General features: G+C 39.6%; 1 protein-coding gene across 3 annotated transcripts in view; it reads right to left on the bottom strand.

Moving 5' to 3' along the window:
* The window catches only part of ERGIC1 (endoplasmic reticulum-golgi intermediate compartment 1), a 133,278-nt gene that overhangs the window by 102,264 nt on the left and 16,022 nt on the right, over positions 1–14,992 (bottom strand). The window lies entirely within an intron of this gene.

The following is a 14,992-nucleotide window of genomic DNA, read 5'->3' on the forward strand; positions in this document are numbered from 1 at the left end:
TCTAGACTGACTCACATAGAAGGAATAAAAAGTGTGGGGTTAACTTTCAGCAAAATAACTCATTTACCAAACAGAATGCTATTTAGATAAATAAGTAATTACCAATTTCTGTCTTTTATTGTAATAAATAGTATGCAACACTGTATAATGACTAACATCAAGAAAGAAAAAGTTACTCTGTTCAGGAGTTTAAGCATGCAGAACATTTCATAGTACGTAGTTCAGTCCAGTGTTACCAAAAGAGCCAGCATGGTGTAGTGATTTAATGCTGGCCGGTTGCATCTACAATGCAGAATTAATGTAGTCTGACACTGCTTTAATTACCATGGCTCAATGCTATGGAAATCTGGGACTTGTGTTTTGTGAGATATTAAGCTTTCTGTCAGAGAGCTCTGGTGCCTCAACCGACTACATATACCAGGATTTCTCAGGATGGAGTCATGACAGTTAAAGCAGCTTCAAACTGCATTAGTTCTGTGTGACAGCCTATGACTCTGGAGACTAAGGGTCAAATCCCTGCTCATCCATGGATACCACTGGGTGACCTTGGGCAAGTCACCTACTCTCAGCCTCAGAGAAAGGCAACAGCAAACCAGCTTTGAACAGATCTTGCCAAGAACCCCCAGTGAAGTTTGCCTTAGGGTCATCATAAATCAGAAATGACTTGAAGGCACATGACAACCTAACACAACCAGTGTGATCATAGCATTCCCCAGTAGCTCACACATGAATGCTCTTTCCCTTCATGTAGGGCAGCTTCAAGGAGACCAGAAGCATCTGCTTCCTTTATTGGTTTAACACAATTTAGCAAGTTGCCCAAACCTTAAAAGATGGTTAATTTTAAGTAGGGTCAATGAAAAAACCTAAACTGCCTTGACTATAGTTTTCACTAACCACAGTTCAGACAATACAGCAAATTATGATTAATCTAGAATGGAAGTAAAAGGTTCCAAAACTCATCTCATGACCACACTGCAGCAAATGAGCAAGAGAGAGGGAATACAGAAGTACTGTACATGGGGAATGTGAGTTAAGAAAGTGGACCAGGAAAAGTTTGAGAGAGGAAGGAAAAGTTGGTGAAGTAGATGTGGTGGGTGAGAGTAAATGTTAAAGGGTGAGAAGAGTGAAGAGTTTGAGGAAGTAGAGGAAGGATATATGGGTGGAATATATCAGAGGAAAAGAAGGCGAGAGAGGGAGACAAGTGAGGGAGATAGGAAAAAGAGGAGGTGGAGGATTAAGACAGTAAATCAGAAAGATTAAGACAATAATATGAAAGGAAACAGAAGTTGGTAAATAGATATATGTGGATGGAAGGAAAAACTTTCCCGGTCAATAATTAAGAATCAAGAATTGAGAACCGTTAATTTGTCTCAAACAAATCAAGTGGATTCTTAAATATCGATTGATATGATTTGGTATATGACACAGATGACATTTGATTGTTCAGCTGTTCAATTGTTTGTGTGATTTTGAATGACTGTGGTGTTGAGTTAATAATATATATATATATATATATATATATATATATATATATATGAAGAAAGTACTGTACATGGGCAAGCTAAGCTCCTGCTTGCAACCATGCATTGGTATATTATCTGAACCAGCCATTGGTCTTGTAGAGTTGCACACTGTTTATCACTGCTGCTCTTGTGATCTCCTGCTTTCACATCCCCCAAATGAACAGTAATATTAAAAAGGCTGTGGTAAGAAAGAATAGAGTACCACTACAGTCCAATACAAAAACTGGCATAAAGTGGCGGGAGAAAAGGGGGAAAGGAACATAAAGGAACAAAAGACAATTTGACTTTTCTGAAGTGTAAACTGAAAATATAACCTTCCTAAAATGTAAATGCACTCAGAGGAAGAGAGGCTATCTTAATATTTTATTAGCCACCTTGAGTCCCAGTATTGGGAGGAAAATTGAATATAAATGAATAAAACAAATAATAATAATATGCTTGCCTCAATCTTTAACATAATGCTGGTATCTCAGTTTATATGAAGAATACAGATCAGTATCTGTGGAACATGTAGCATTTTTCTGATACTTGTTGAACATTCTCTCTCTCTCTCTCTCTCTCTCTCCCTAATTAAAAAGTGATGTATTAAAAACTAGCTATCTTTTATCTGCTAGAAGGAGAAGTTGCCTCCCTCAAAAGTCACCGCTGGCAACTACATCAACTGGTTACAGCAGGAGGGCCACAATGAGACACGGGGCCCTTTCACCTGCCCTACTGAAAGACTACTTAATTTTTTTTACTATGTATATATTTGATAAAATATATACCTTTGAGCAACACATAACTGCTTATATACTCTCATGCAGAACTCCAAAGTATGTGCATATATCATGCATGTATGCTATATGCAGGTATCTGAGACAAAATTATATTTATATAATCTATATAAATTAGGTTTAATTATAATATACTGTAAGTATCCTGTTTGACACAATGAATGGAACCAAAGACAAAGAAGACAAAGCAAAAAAGGAAGCATTACTGAAATAGTACCACTGTGCAACTAAACTTTGCATTTGAAATAACTGACAGCCGTACCTCTATCTAATTACATATAGCACAATAGTGCAGAACTCCAACACAAGTGGGACAACTTATTGAGAAATGCATCAAAGCAGCACTTTTAAAGCTGCAAGAAAAAAGTAACACAAAGACGCTTCCAAGCAGCAGATTGCAGGTTCCATGACATAGCTATCATGGATTGATTTTGCTGCTGTTGTTTGTGCTTTCAAGTCATTTCTGACTTATGGCAACCCTAAGGGAAGCCTATCATGGGGTCTTCCTGGCAAGGTTTGTTCAGAGGAGGTTTGCCATTGCCTTCTCCCTCAGGCTGAGAGAGTGTGCCTTGCCCAAGGTCACCCAGTGGGTTTTATGGCCGAGCTGGTAATCGAACCTTGGTCTTCAGAGTCATCATCCAGCGGTCAAACCACTACACCACGCTGGCTCTCAAAGCTATTAATAAAATCATCTTGTATTATGTTGTTTTAAGTACACCCAAATGTGGGGTTAACAGTATAGGATGAGGTAACAAGTTTGGCAGTTGGGTCATATAGCATGTGAAGAATACTTTCATCTGGGCTATGGGAAGAAATGTTGCTCTTGAGTTTCCAAGATCATTGGGGAATGAGAGTGGTTCTCCACTTCCAGTGATGCCCAGATGAGGGAAAGGAGGCTGCACAATGATGTACAGTATGTGTTTGTACTCTCCACTCCAACTGACACCAGCTGTCCCCATCCAACTCAAAAAAAGGCTATGAGCCCCTGCATTACCTAGCTGCATTCCTTAGAACAACATTCTAAGAAAATACCATATTGTCATCTGGAACACAGCAGATAGGGTAGTGTGGAAAGAGAATGGCTTGCCACCAAGTTGATTCATGGCAGAAATGAGATTCATAGTGGAAGCATCCTCCTTCACAGTTTGGTCTCTTAGCCACTATGCTGCAGTAGAAATGTGACCTGATTTAATGTATCCATGTTTCAAACTTTATCACAGGTTTGACTTGCTTAAGAATGAAAACAAACATAGGAAGTTGTTCATTGAAAGTTTGACCACAAATCTAGATGAAGCTAAGCAAATACATATCCAAAGCAGGATGAATAGCGTGTTTGTTATACATGCCAGCTAATTATTAAGTGACTAAGGAACTAACATCCGTTCGACAGGCAGAATGAAAAAAAGAGAGCACCCTCTCAGTATGCTTACCTCCCTCAGCTTTTTTACTAAGAGGATGGCTTTCCTTTGAATTCCAGGATGAAGGAACCGGAACACCTTTCATTGCCAGTCAGCTCCACCCTCTTAATTCCAGATCCCAAACCAGACTGAAATTAACAGAGGAAGTTTCTCAGGCAAGGAAAAGTGCTGACTATGGGTCAACAAGACTATAAAGCTACAGGGAACTGTCACATTATACTAATAAAAGCTGCAGAGAAAGAAGTCATCACATAAAGTAGAACAGAGAAAAGTCAAGAAAGTAGGAGAGGTAGGGGGAACTGCTTTTCTTTTGGACTAGAATTCCACAGCCAGAGCTGTTCGCCGACCAACAAAATGCCTTTGGGTGATTTCACAAAGTTGAGCAGTACTGATGTAGATTGTCTCCAACTCAAACCATAAAGCCATCTCACTTGGCCAGTGAAAAATAACCTCCATGTCTATTAAGTGCTCATTTGTTGCTATGACAGGAGTATCATATCTGCAAATGAGCCTCTTGATTTTGCACTTGGAACCTGGAAATGAGCAGTCATCAGTTTTGATTCCCAAAGGTGCAATGGCACATTAATGTTCCTGCATCCATGTTTGGTGCTCACCAAAGTGGAGATCCCGAATCTCCAGTTTCATATACTTACAGTGTAAAGCAGTGGCCATATCAACACAAACAAGGTAACCTTACTTGAAGAATGGATATGTTGAAAAGCTCAACAGCAACATGATCTAAAGCACATTCCTAGGCTGCCACTGCACTGCAGAAATCATTCAGTTTGACACTGTTTTAACTGCCATGGCTCAGTGCTATGGAATCCTGGAATTTATAGTTTGTTGTGGCACCACAGCTCTCAGATAAAGAAGGCTAAATAGCTCACAAAGCTACAAATGCTAGGATTCCATAGCAATGTGCCATGGAAGTTAAAGCGACTTGAAACTGCATTTTCTCTGCAGTATAGATACAGTCATACTGAAAGTGATGGGCTATGGACAGTCGCAGTCTGTGAACCATTGGCTGTCAGTCCCTGGAGTTTCCAGGAAGAAAGAAACAACTTAGCGAATGGGCACAAACATAATGCAGACCCTTAACACATGGGGGGGGGGGGATTATGACCAGTGTTTGTGAAATAATGATCTAAAGAAAAATGCAAAAAATTGCATGAGAGACAGCATGGTGCACTGGTTTCACTGATGGACTAGGTCAGTGGAAGACCAGAGTTTGAATCCCCACACAGCCATGGAAACCTACTGGGTGACCTTGGGCAAGCCACAATCTCTCAGCCTCAGAGGATCACACTGTATTATCATATCATATTTCCACAGTCATAATTAAAAGAGAAATGAATTTGTTTGTACTATTTATACACAAGTTAACAATAATAAAATCTCTAAGTGGTTTACCCTAAAATGTATGGGCAATTCAATATAAGAACAAAGTTCAGAACAATTTAAAAATATGAAACAGTTAACAACACTAAAAAGCCAATACAAACATGAAACAGTCTTAATCTTCACCAGCTGGGGCAACTCTCTAGAAACAAGTAGGTTTAAAACAGGTGTTTAAAGCTAAACATGGTTTCTGCCTCTCCCAACGTATGGGGGAGAGCAAATGAGTGTGTGGGTGTCACCACCAAGAAACCCCACCTTTGTGATATTGGCCAACAGCATTCTATACGTTCCAACTAAAAACAACTAAAAAGGCTAGCACTGAGGATCTCAGGGGTGACCACACATGTCAACCATGTAGGAATTTGCCCCCTCAGAGTTATAGGTATTCATGTTTTCAATGTTAACTGTTATTACGCTTTCTCTAGCATTCATACAGTTTCACTTACATAAAGATTTGTCTACACTAGTCTTTGATCGTCTATACTCGTAGACATAAGCCCTGCTAGTAGTGTTTCTCAGCCATGTCAAATGAGTTTCTTCCTTTGCCTTATCTTCCAAACTCACTATGAATTTAAAACCAATTTGGGACAAGCAGAGCTATTCCCCTAAAGGAAAAATGACAGCAAGCATATTTGACTTTCTAAGGGAAGTTTGCAGCTTTAATTTATGCTCAGTGCCAAAACTCTGCCCTTTCATTTAGGCAGCAAAAGTAAGAGCAAATAAATAAAATACGTATGATGATAGATTGCCCATCCCCGCGCTTTAAAGCCAGACAGCCACTTGGTTACATCATCAGGAGAAAATATGTTCAATTAACAGGAGCGGCATTCAAGAAGACCAACCCATTTTTGGACTGAAAGCTAAAAACGTAATTGAAATTGAAGCAGTGCGTGAATACTTTGCAAAAAGCAAGACCCATTCCTCAGTTGTTTTTAAAAATAAGGATTTCAAAGCCAGCTCACCAGCACTGCACTACATCAGCTTGACATCTATTGAATATTGCTACTCTTGCAATTCAGTGTTATCCCACAATTAATGTTCATGTGATAGTGAAATTGAAACAAAGCCACCTGTTCTGGCCCACAGCTCATGTGGTGAGCTTTTGGATGAGACATTTCTATTTACATACTCTGGTGGTGGAATACCATTTGTATTTGAAAGATATATGATTTGCAAAGATACTTCAGATACTAACAGAATGAAACTAGCCATAGAAAGTCAGAAGTAAGTCCCACTGAGTTCACTGGTCCTTAATCCCAAGTAAGTGGATATAGGAAGTGGTATGTAACAGGGGAAAGGAATCTCAGGTCCTAGAGCCAAATCTGGCCCTCCTGCCATCCCATTCCAGCTCCTTGGAGTTCTCCAAATGGCCATACACACCACAGAACCATATTTGGGTGTTCCTCAGCATTTGTACAGAGTTTTTCTGCTTTCAGTGTTTAATATGTTTCTTCTACAAGTTAGATCAATGATGGCGAACCTTTTTGGGGCTGTGTGCTGGGGGCGGGGATTTTGCCCTGCAGAGGTGGGGCTTCTGGGGCAGGACTTCTCTCCCCCCCTTTCCTGATCCCCAGCAGTCTCTCTGGAGACAGCTGGGGGACAGGAAGGGCCCATGGGGTGGGGGGAAGAGGGGTGGGCATGCATCCAGTCGCTCCTACTCCTCCCGCCCTTTTCACGGCCTCCAGCTGTCTCAGAGAGGCAGCTGAAGGCTGGCAGAAGGCCGAGAGGAGGAGCCAGAGGCGCATGCCTGTGGCTCCTTCTCCCCAGCGCCATTTTCTGGCTTCCAGCTGTCTCGGAGAGATAACTGGAGGCCGGGAAAAGGCAGGGAGGAGGAGGAATGGGCACATGCGTGACTGTTCCTTTCTCTCCCTGGACCATGCCAGGTGAAATGGCGTCGCCACCTATATAGCATCCAATCCAGGGCTGTCCTCCACATGTGTAAATAGCAAATATTCTGCTTATAAGACACAAGGAGATGCTGAGATACAAAATATCATTCTTGGATGTATCATTTGAGAAAGATCAGCTTTCCAGCCTTTTTGACTTGCAGAGCCCTTATTTCTATGACGGAGCCTCTAAGAGGCCTGCCCTATGTCTTACAAGTTCATGGTGTTTAGGTGTGTGTGTGTGTATGAATATATTCCTATTTTTAATTTCTTTCAAATTTAATTTCTTTCATTTTCCTGAAGTGGCCATGTACACCTTGGAAGTGCACATGGAGCCCTAAGGGATTCTTGGAGCACAGTTTGGGAATCCCTGAGCTACAGTATACATGTACTGTGTGCATTTTTTGTGTAGTGTGTGTGTGTACCTACAAGTTGCTTGTCTTATTGTGACCCTGTCATAGAGTATTCTTAGAGTATTCTTAGTCAAGGTGTATTCAGGGGTCCTTTGGCCTTCCTCTGAAATTTAGTATTGCAGTTTAAATAAGATTTGTGACAATTGGTTTAGGCATGGATACTATCTACGTGAAAACAATAATGGAAAATATCCTTAACTACATATACACTCCATTCCATTAAGTCAGCCATAACATCTGTCTTTTATATATATTTATCTTTCAAGTTGGTATGTCACCCACAAAGTGCACAGCCAAAAAATGGGAGAAAGTCAACTCTTCTCTTCAGTTCTACCAACAAGTAATAAAACAGTTCTCTATAATTGAGTTCATTTATCTCTTTCACTACAAAGAAGTTTCTACCAAAGTAACACTTCCTAAGAAAGAGAATCAAGTCTATAATTCAAGACTGAATAAGAAGCCCAGTTAATTTCAAAGTTACATTCTCAAACTGAAATAATATTTTTAGAAAGTGTGGACCATCCCAATTTCAAAATAGCTGTCTCTAGCCTACAATAAGGACAGCAAGTTGAAAGCCTGGTAATTCTTTAAAAACAAGTACGTAAGAGGGAAAATATGAGATGGTGCTGTTTGTCATGAATCACAGTAATGCTGTCAGGATAATCAAATCTGTAGAGGCTTACGGAGCCTATTCAAAGAGTCAAGTGGTTTCTCATCCACTCCACTATTTCTTGCTAACAAAACGACACATATTAGGAAATCTCCCCTTTCACACTTCAGCTATCTGATTAAAAGACTCAAACCATCATCAACCCAACAAGCGCCTTTGTAACAAATTTCTGAATTATACTGATAAAATTTAGAAAATATACTGATAAATTTACTGATTAAATAAATTTACTGACTTGTTATCAGGTCAGCAGCTTATGCACCAGCATTAAAAAACTGATCCCTAACCAAAGTGACTGTTTAGAAAGAAAATAAAATTAGCAACATAGTCATCAAGAAATTATCCTAATGCATCAATATTATTTATTGGAAAATATCATTATCTGACATTTTGCTATTTTCCATGAGAAATCACACATTTCTATATATAACACAGATAATCTCTTAAAACTCACACTTGCCTTCTCCCACAACCTCTCTAAAACTCCTCACAAGATCCAAGAGATGTAGGGCCAAAACACATTGCAGAAATAATCCAGTCTGACACCATTTTAACTGCCCTGGCTCAATGCTAGAGAATTCTAGGAACTGTAGTTTTGTGAGATATTTAGCTTCTCTGTCAGAGAGATTATATTAACAACTGTTCTATTAAGGACCTGATGTAAACCTTGATGGCATACCTCAGTTTGTTTCTGTATAATGTGTGAAAAGCTGTTTTAAATCAGACATGAGTCCTATTGTTCAGAAATAGAAGAAAAAATAGCAGGAGTATATATGTTCTCTCTCTTTTTTCTCTAGATGACAACTGGAAGCTTGATTTGTTTCTGCTATATCCCAGCAATAATGTAAGGTACTGTCAATATAAGGAGCCAGAACTTGGAAAAAATACCCTTTTGGGCAACAACACCCAGAATCCCCTAAGAAGCATGGTCACTTTTCCAAGCTCTGATCAGAACATTTTCCCACTCAAGATTTGACAGACTTCAGTATTTGACTTACCGGAAGGCATACAATGTTAACAATTCAATGGCTTAGGTAAAATTAAACTCTGATATAAGCTCAACACAATCGTCAAAGGTGCAGTAGTTAGGGCTAAGGAGCTTGCCTATCATTCTGTCTCAACAAATACAATGTATTTGTGTCTTGTGCCATTTGCATAAAATATTTATATAGTCTCCTTCATTATCCAACGACTACTTAATCATCCATCACTTCTTCAGCAAATGAGGAAAGAGCTATTTCCTCCAGCTATAACATGCAACAATAGTATAGAGTTGCTATACACAGTTTTTAAAATGTAATGAAAAGAATAAGCATAACACTCGGGGTGAGTGGGTGTCTCGCTGAGAACATAAAACCAGTTATACCAGACTAAAGATTTATCTAATCCACCAGTTTTTCAAAGTGGTGAATCAGATCAGTTTTGAAAGCTCAAGAATGGAACATGAAGACAATTGTCCCTTCCCACTGTTTTTCTGGTGACTTGAAGACACAAACAAAAACAGCAATTTGGGATTCTCAGCCAGAGAGCAATAGTGCAGTGGTACTCAAACTTTTTACCCTTGAAACTACCCCCCTTCTATCTACATGTGGATATCACACACACCCTAAACTCGAAAGAATACATGAATAAAAATATTTTGCTTACTTAGTGTGCATATTTTCATTTGCACATTTGTGTATATTTATATTTTAACATTTTATAAGGAAATAACATCTTTCAAATTTGAACAGTTTTATTTAAGTAAAGTTGATATTTAACTCAATGTCTGTGTAAACTGTACACATAAAAAAAGTTTGGGAAGAGGAAGAGGGACCTGAGCCTTCAAGTCTCATGCCTCCCTTGAGCAACTCTTATCCCCTGGGGGTCCCACCCTACTGTTTGCTAACCACTGCTCCAATGCCTCACCAGTCTATACATCCCAGGATTCCATAGGATGCAGGCATAGCACTATGGCTGGAATCATAGTGCTATAATTGTGTAGTGTGAAAGGGCCCTAAGAGATGAGTCAGATCTGCAGCCACTGAATGATATTCAGAAGTTTGATTAGGTACAGAGTGCAGCGGCCTGTTTTCAGGGGATACAGGACATGAAATATAAAAGGATTATAGGTTAGAGGAAAAGAGCTCATACTCCATAGACAGAGTTAACTTGGGACAATCTCCATTATTTCCAAACAGTGTTGGACAAGAATCCTATTTGAAATCTCAGAGAGCTGCTGCAAAGCAGCATGGAACAACACTGAATGTGTTGAGGACAAATGACCTGGCTTAGTATATGGCACCTTCTTGTCCTCCTAGAATTTAAAGTGCTTTAAATGCATGGACTACCTATTCTCTTCTGATTCCAGTTCAGAAGAGCTCTTTGTAAAAGTATTATTCATCTGAAATTAGAAGCTACTAGATAGCCCACATTCTCTGTCCCACACTCTTGAAGACAGGGTAAGATGCAAATGCAATAAATAAAATAATAAATACAAGAAATAACATAATATTTGAAATTCAGGAATTAAGATGGATGTTCAAGAAAGGCAGGAAGAGTTTCTGCAACCTCAACCACACATTAGTTTCAAGGAGTACGGTCTAGTTAAACTGCACAAAAAGCACACAAAAATGATGGATTGTGACCTTAGTGTTAATGTCTTTCAGCAGGAGCTTTCTGGATCACTAAAAGCTAACACTTTGGTATACTGCTTCCTCCTTGCACCAGCGTTGATGTGCAGCATTCATTACAGATAGATACACTGTACCTGGACTGCTTCCCAAACAGATCTTCATACTTGATAATAATATGATCTAGAGGTTAGATAATATGTACACCACCAATTGAGAAGAAAAACACAACCTCTACCATTGCTTCCTTGTTACTGTTTGTCTTATGGAAAATAGTGTTTCCCCACCTTCAGTTTATCTTAGGTAATACAAATTATTAAGCAGAACCCTCTGGCTTCCTTCTGCAGTACACCCTTGTACCCTGAAGCATCTGGGGCAGAAGAGTTAGCATAACAACATTATATAATAATAATGATAGATTTGAAACAACCTCCAGGAATTCTGCACACCTTCTGCTCAACCACCCAATGTACACACTCTCTCTAAGCATGCTTCTTGTATACTAACTTATGTCATAAGGGCTTTGGGCAAGGACCTTATGAAGTACCAGGGATGTCTGAGATGTTATATAATAATAATAGCATGTTTTCCTTCATAAGGACAACACCCCTACCTGGATTCTTTCCATCATCACTACCCAGGAGAGGTGAACATCCAGTGCAAATAAATGTGGAGGTGGGGCCATCACCCCTCTCAACATGCAACTTGGAGGAAATACTCAGGAAACTCTATTACCTCACTGTATGCAGACAACTGAGGCTTCAAAGATGGGGTGTGGAACCATCTGAATCAAGCAGTCTCAAAGTTAAACTAGCTGTTCATGTAGGGAAGCCTTGCTTGCTTGCTTGCTTTTAAAAACAAAAACTGAGAAGTAAGTGCACAAGGTCTTCTTCAAGATCAAGAACATCACATGGGGGTAAAAAAGTTTAAACCTGCCCCCACACAATTTCTCTTTTAAATTAACCCCCCTACACACCCAGAGAGAGAGAGAAATAGAGAGGCAAAGGGTAACAAAGAACAAAAAATCTATTTAGTTTAATTCTGCAGCAAGGAACTGCTGCCTCTGGAGTGACTATCAAGAAACTCGCCAGGGTTTCGTCTTACTGTGTTATAGAAAAAGAACTATGTCAGGGCAGTATTAGCAAATGAAACTGTTTCAACAAAGAAAAAGAGTTCTGTTCAGCCTAGAAACTTGCAACATAGTTTACAATAATTTCAAATGATTCATTTAGGAGCTTTCATAACAAAATGGACTGATGTTTGGAAGATTACAAAGATGAAGGAAAATGCCATTTTGCCATAATAGGTATTTTTTTAAAAAAAAACACTAAGAATTGCATTGCATAACAAAAGTGATACATCAGTTGGAATGGGAGATGAAGCAAGAACAGCAGAGGGAAATGCGCAAAGAATGTAAGATATGGCAATAGGCTTTAAAATTTAAAAAAGGGGACGTTCAGAGGCTCAGAAAGCAGCGTGGAAGGAGAATGAAAGACAGATATGGAAGAAAGGCACAATGACAGCACATACTCTCATCAGAATGGAAATGAAAGAACTTTACCAAAAAATGTACAGAACCTCTCTACTGCAGGCACTATGACAGTGCAGCCAGTGCAGGTGATACAACAGCAAGAATCATAAAGTCATAGAATCACAGAGTTGGATGAGACCACAAGGGCCATCCATCCAAACCCTACCATGCAAGAACTCATAATCAAAGTATCCCCAACAGATGGCCATCCAGCCTCTGTTTAAAGACCTCCAAGGAAGGAGACTCCACCACTCTCCGAGGGAGTGTGTCGAACAGCTTGGAAACTGTCAGGAAGTTCCTCTTAATGTTGAGGTGGAATCTCTGTTCCTGGAGCTTGCATCCATTGTTCCGGGTCTTGTTTTCTGGAGCAGCAGAAAACAAGTTAGCTCCCTCCTCAATATGACATCCCTTCAAATACTTAAACAGAGCTGTCATGTCACATCTTAACCTTCTCTTCTCCAGGCTAAACATACCCAGCTCCTTAAGCCTCTCCTTGTAGGGCATGGTTTCCAGACCCTTCACCATTTTGGTAGCTCTCCTCTGGACACGCTCCAGAACTACTTTGGCAAACAGCTGGTCTGGATATCAGCAGTTGTTGTTGTTGTATGCCACCAAGTTTTTCCCTCAATTTATGGCAACCCTAAGGCAAAACTATCACGGGATTTTCCTGACAAGATATGTTCAGAAACTTGCCATTGCCTCCCCCAGAGGCTGGGAGCATGAGACTTGCCCAAAGACACCCAGTGGGTTTCATGGCCAAGCTGCAAAACTAACCCTGGTCTCCAGTATGCCAAATTGCCTCTCCTGATATCACCACACCATTTGAAAAAGTATAATGGTAGAATTTCTCATCCTCTCTTGGTTTTACACACATGTGCAGATACACCATGAAAACACTGGACTTTCTTCATATTTTCTTCACACCTGCTTCTCCTCTTAACTCCCTGTCTCCCTGCAATAATAATAATTAATAATTAATAATATAATAATTTGTTTTATTTATATACCGCTATTCCAAGGATCATAGCGGTGAACAGCAAGTAAGCTAATTTGCCCCCAACAGTCTGGGTACTCATTTAGCGACCTTGGAAGGATGCAAGCCTGAGTCGAGCTTGGGCCCTTTTGCTGGTCTTGAACTCGCAACCTTGTGGTTTTTGAGTGAATGGCTGCAGTACAGGCATTTAACCACTACGCCACCAGGGCTCCCAATCTTCTTGGGAAAGACTTCCTATTACTGTGAGATGCTATTCAGGGTACAAGAAAGCTAATCTGAAACCCACAACAGACAGCTGGCATTTCCACTCCTTTGGGCAATAATCCGATCTAAGGGAAAGTCCCACTGAGCCCAGTTCTGATCAGGAAGCTTGCAGAATTCTGCTGCCAGTCATTTCTCTCAGGACAACCTCTAGGACTCAACTTTGCAAGCACTTTCCAAACCTCTTCTGGGTCATTATGAAGAATAAATGGGCCAGTCAAAAAAAGAAAAGAACCCAAAACAAAGTACCAGTCCAGCTGGTCTTTCTTCTGCAAAGGCACCGCTGCCCTTTACCATCATCTTATCTTTAGTCAACAGGGATCCAGGTTACCCCCTCTTTCAAGTCACCTCCAGCCCTGAGACTGCCAGTTCTTTCCTTCTGTCTGAAGACCAGAAGGATGTTTGTTTGTGCTTTGTTTAAAAAAATTCTGAAATGTGAGCTCCTTCTCCCTCCCAACCTGAGCTGTTTGTGTTTTCCCCTGCCCTGTGAATGGAAAGGCACCCACCCAGCCATGACCAGGGGGACCAAACATCATAACCCCAAAGGACAAGGCACTGCAAAATGTAGGACATTCAAGACGATGTAGGACATTACAAAATAAAAGCTAAAAATACTCAGGTAAAAATCAATCCATGCTTCTTAGTCATGCTCAAAACGGACAACATTTTGGGTGGGCTTGTCCTAAGGCAAAAAATAAAAAAATAAAAAATGGTGACAAATACACTAAACCATACAATAAAAGAAACATTGCAAGAAAATTTAACATTTAAACCAGATATTTTTCTTTTAAATATGTTAGATGATAGAACAGAAAAAAATGTGGAAGGTTATTATTTTATATGATATCCAGAATGGCATTTGCAGCCATATGGCATTTGCAAGAAGCTGGAAAGTAGAAAAGGTCCCAGATGTAGATAACTGGCTGATAAAGCTATTAGATGTATTAGAGATGGATAAACTCACTAGAAGACTGAACAAAGAAGACCCCCAAAATGTTTGGAGGAATAGAAAAAATTTATGTGTTACTTAACTTTGAAATGGGGGAAGCAAGTGATGATAGGACCCAAGTAAGAAACTTACTGAAAGGTTGTATAGGCAATAGAAGCTATACATTACCTACATGTTCCAACTAAATTGGATTGGAAAAATCAACATCATAGATTTGCCAGCAGATAGATTATGAGGAGTAGATAGAATAAATATGTTTAGAAAACAGGGAAGATATATAGTAAACATGGAAATGCGTGAATGACAATGTGGGGGGAAACTTAGTTATAAGAGATGAACTCTGTGACAAATAGGCAAGTTTTGTAAAGCCATTGGGTTATAGAAAAGGAAGTAATGAATGAAGTATGAATGTTAGAAAGGGAGGAGGTGTTGTTCTATGTGTAGATCTGTATGAAGTATTTGTAATGTTTAAAGATATTTGTATTATGTGATATGTATGAACTGCAACACTGTTTTGTTTATTCATGGAAATATCAATAAAATAATTTATTTTAAAAATGG

The sequence above is a fragment of the Sceloporus occidentalis genome, unplaced genomic scaffold (genome assembly GCF_023333645.1).
Source record: "Sceloporus occidentalis isolate IW3139 unplaced genomic scaffold, rSceOcc1.0.p SCAF_92, whole genome shotgun sequence".
Classification (NCBI taxonomy): domain Eukaryota; kingdom Metazoa; phylum Chordata; class Lepidosauria; order Squamata; family Phrynosomatidae; genus Sceloporus; species Sceloporus occidentalis.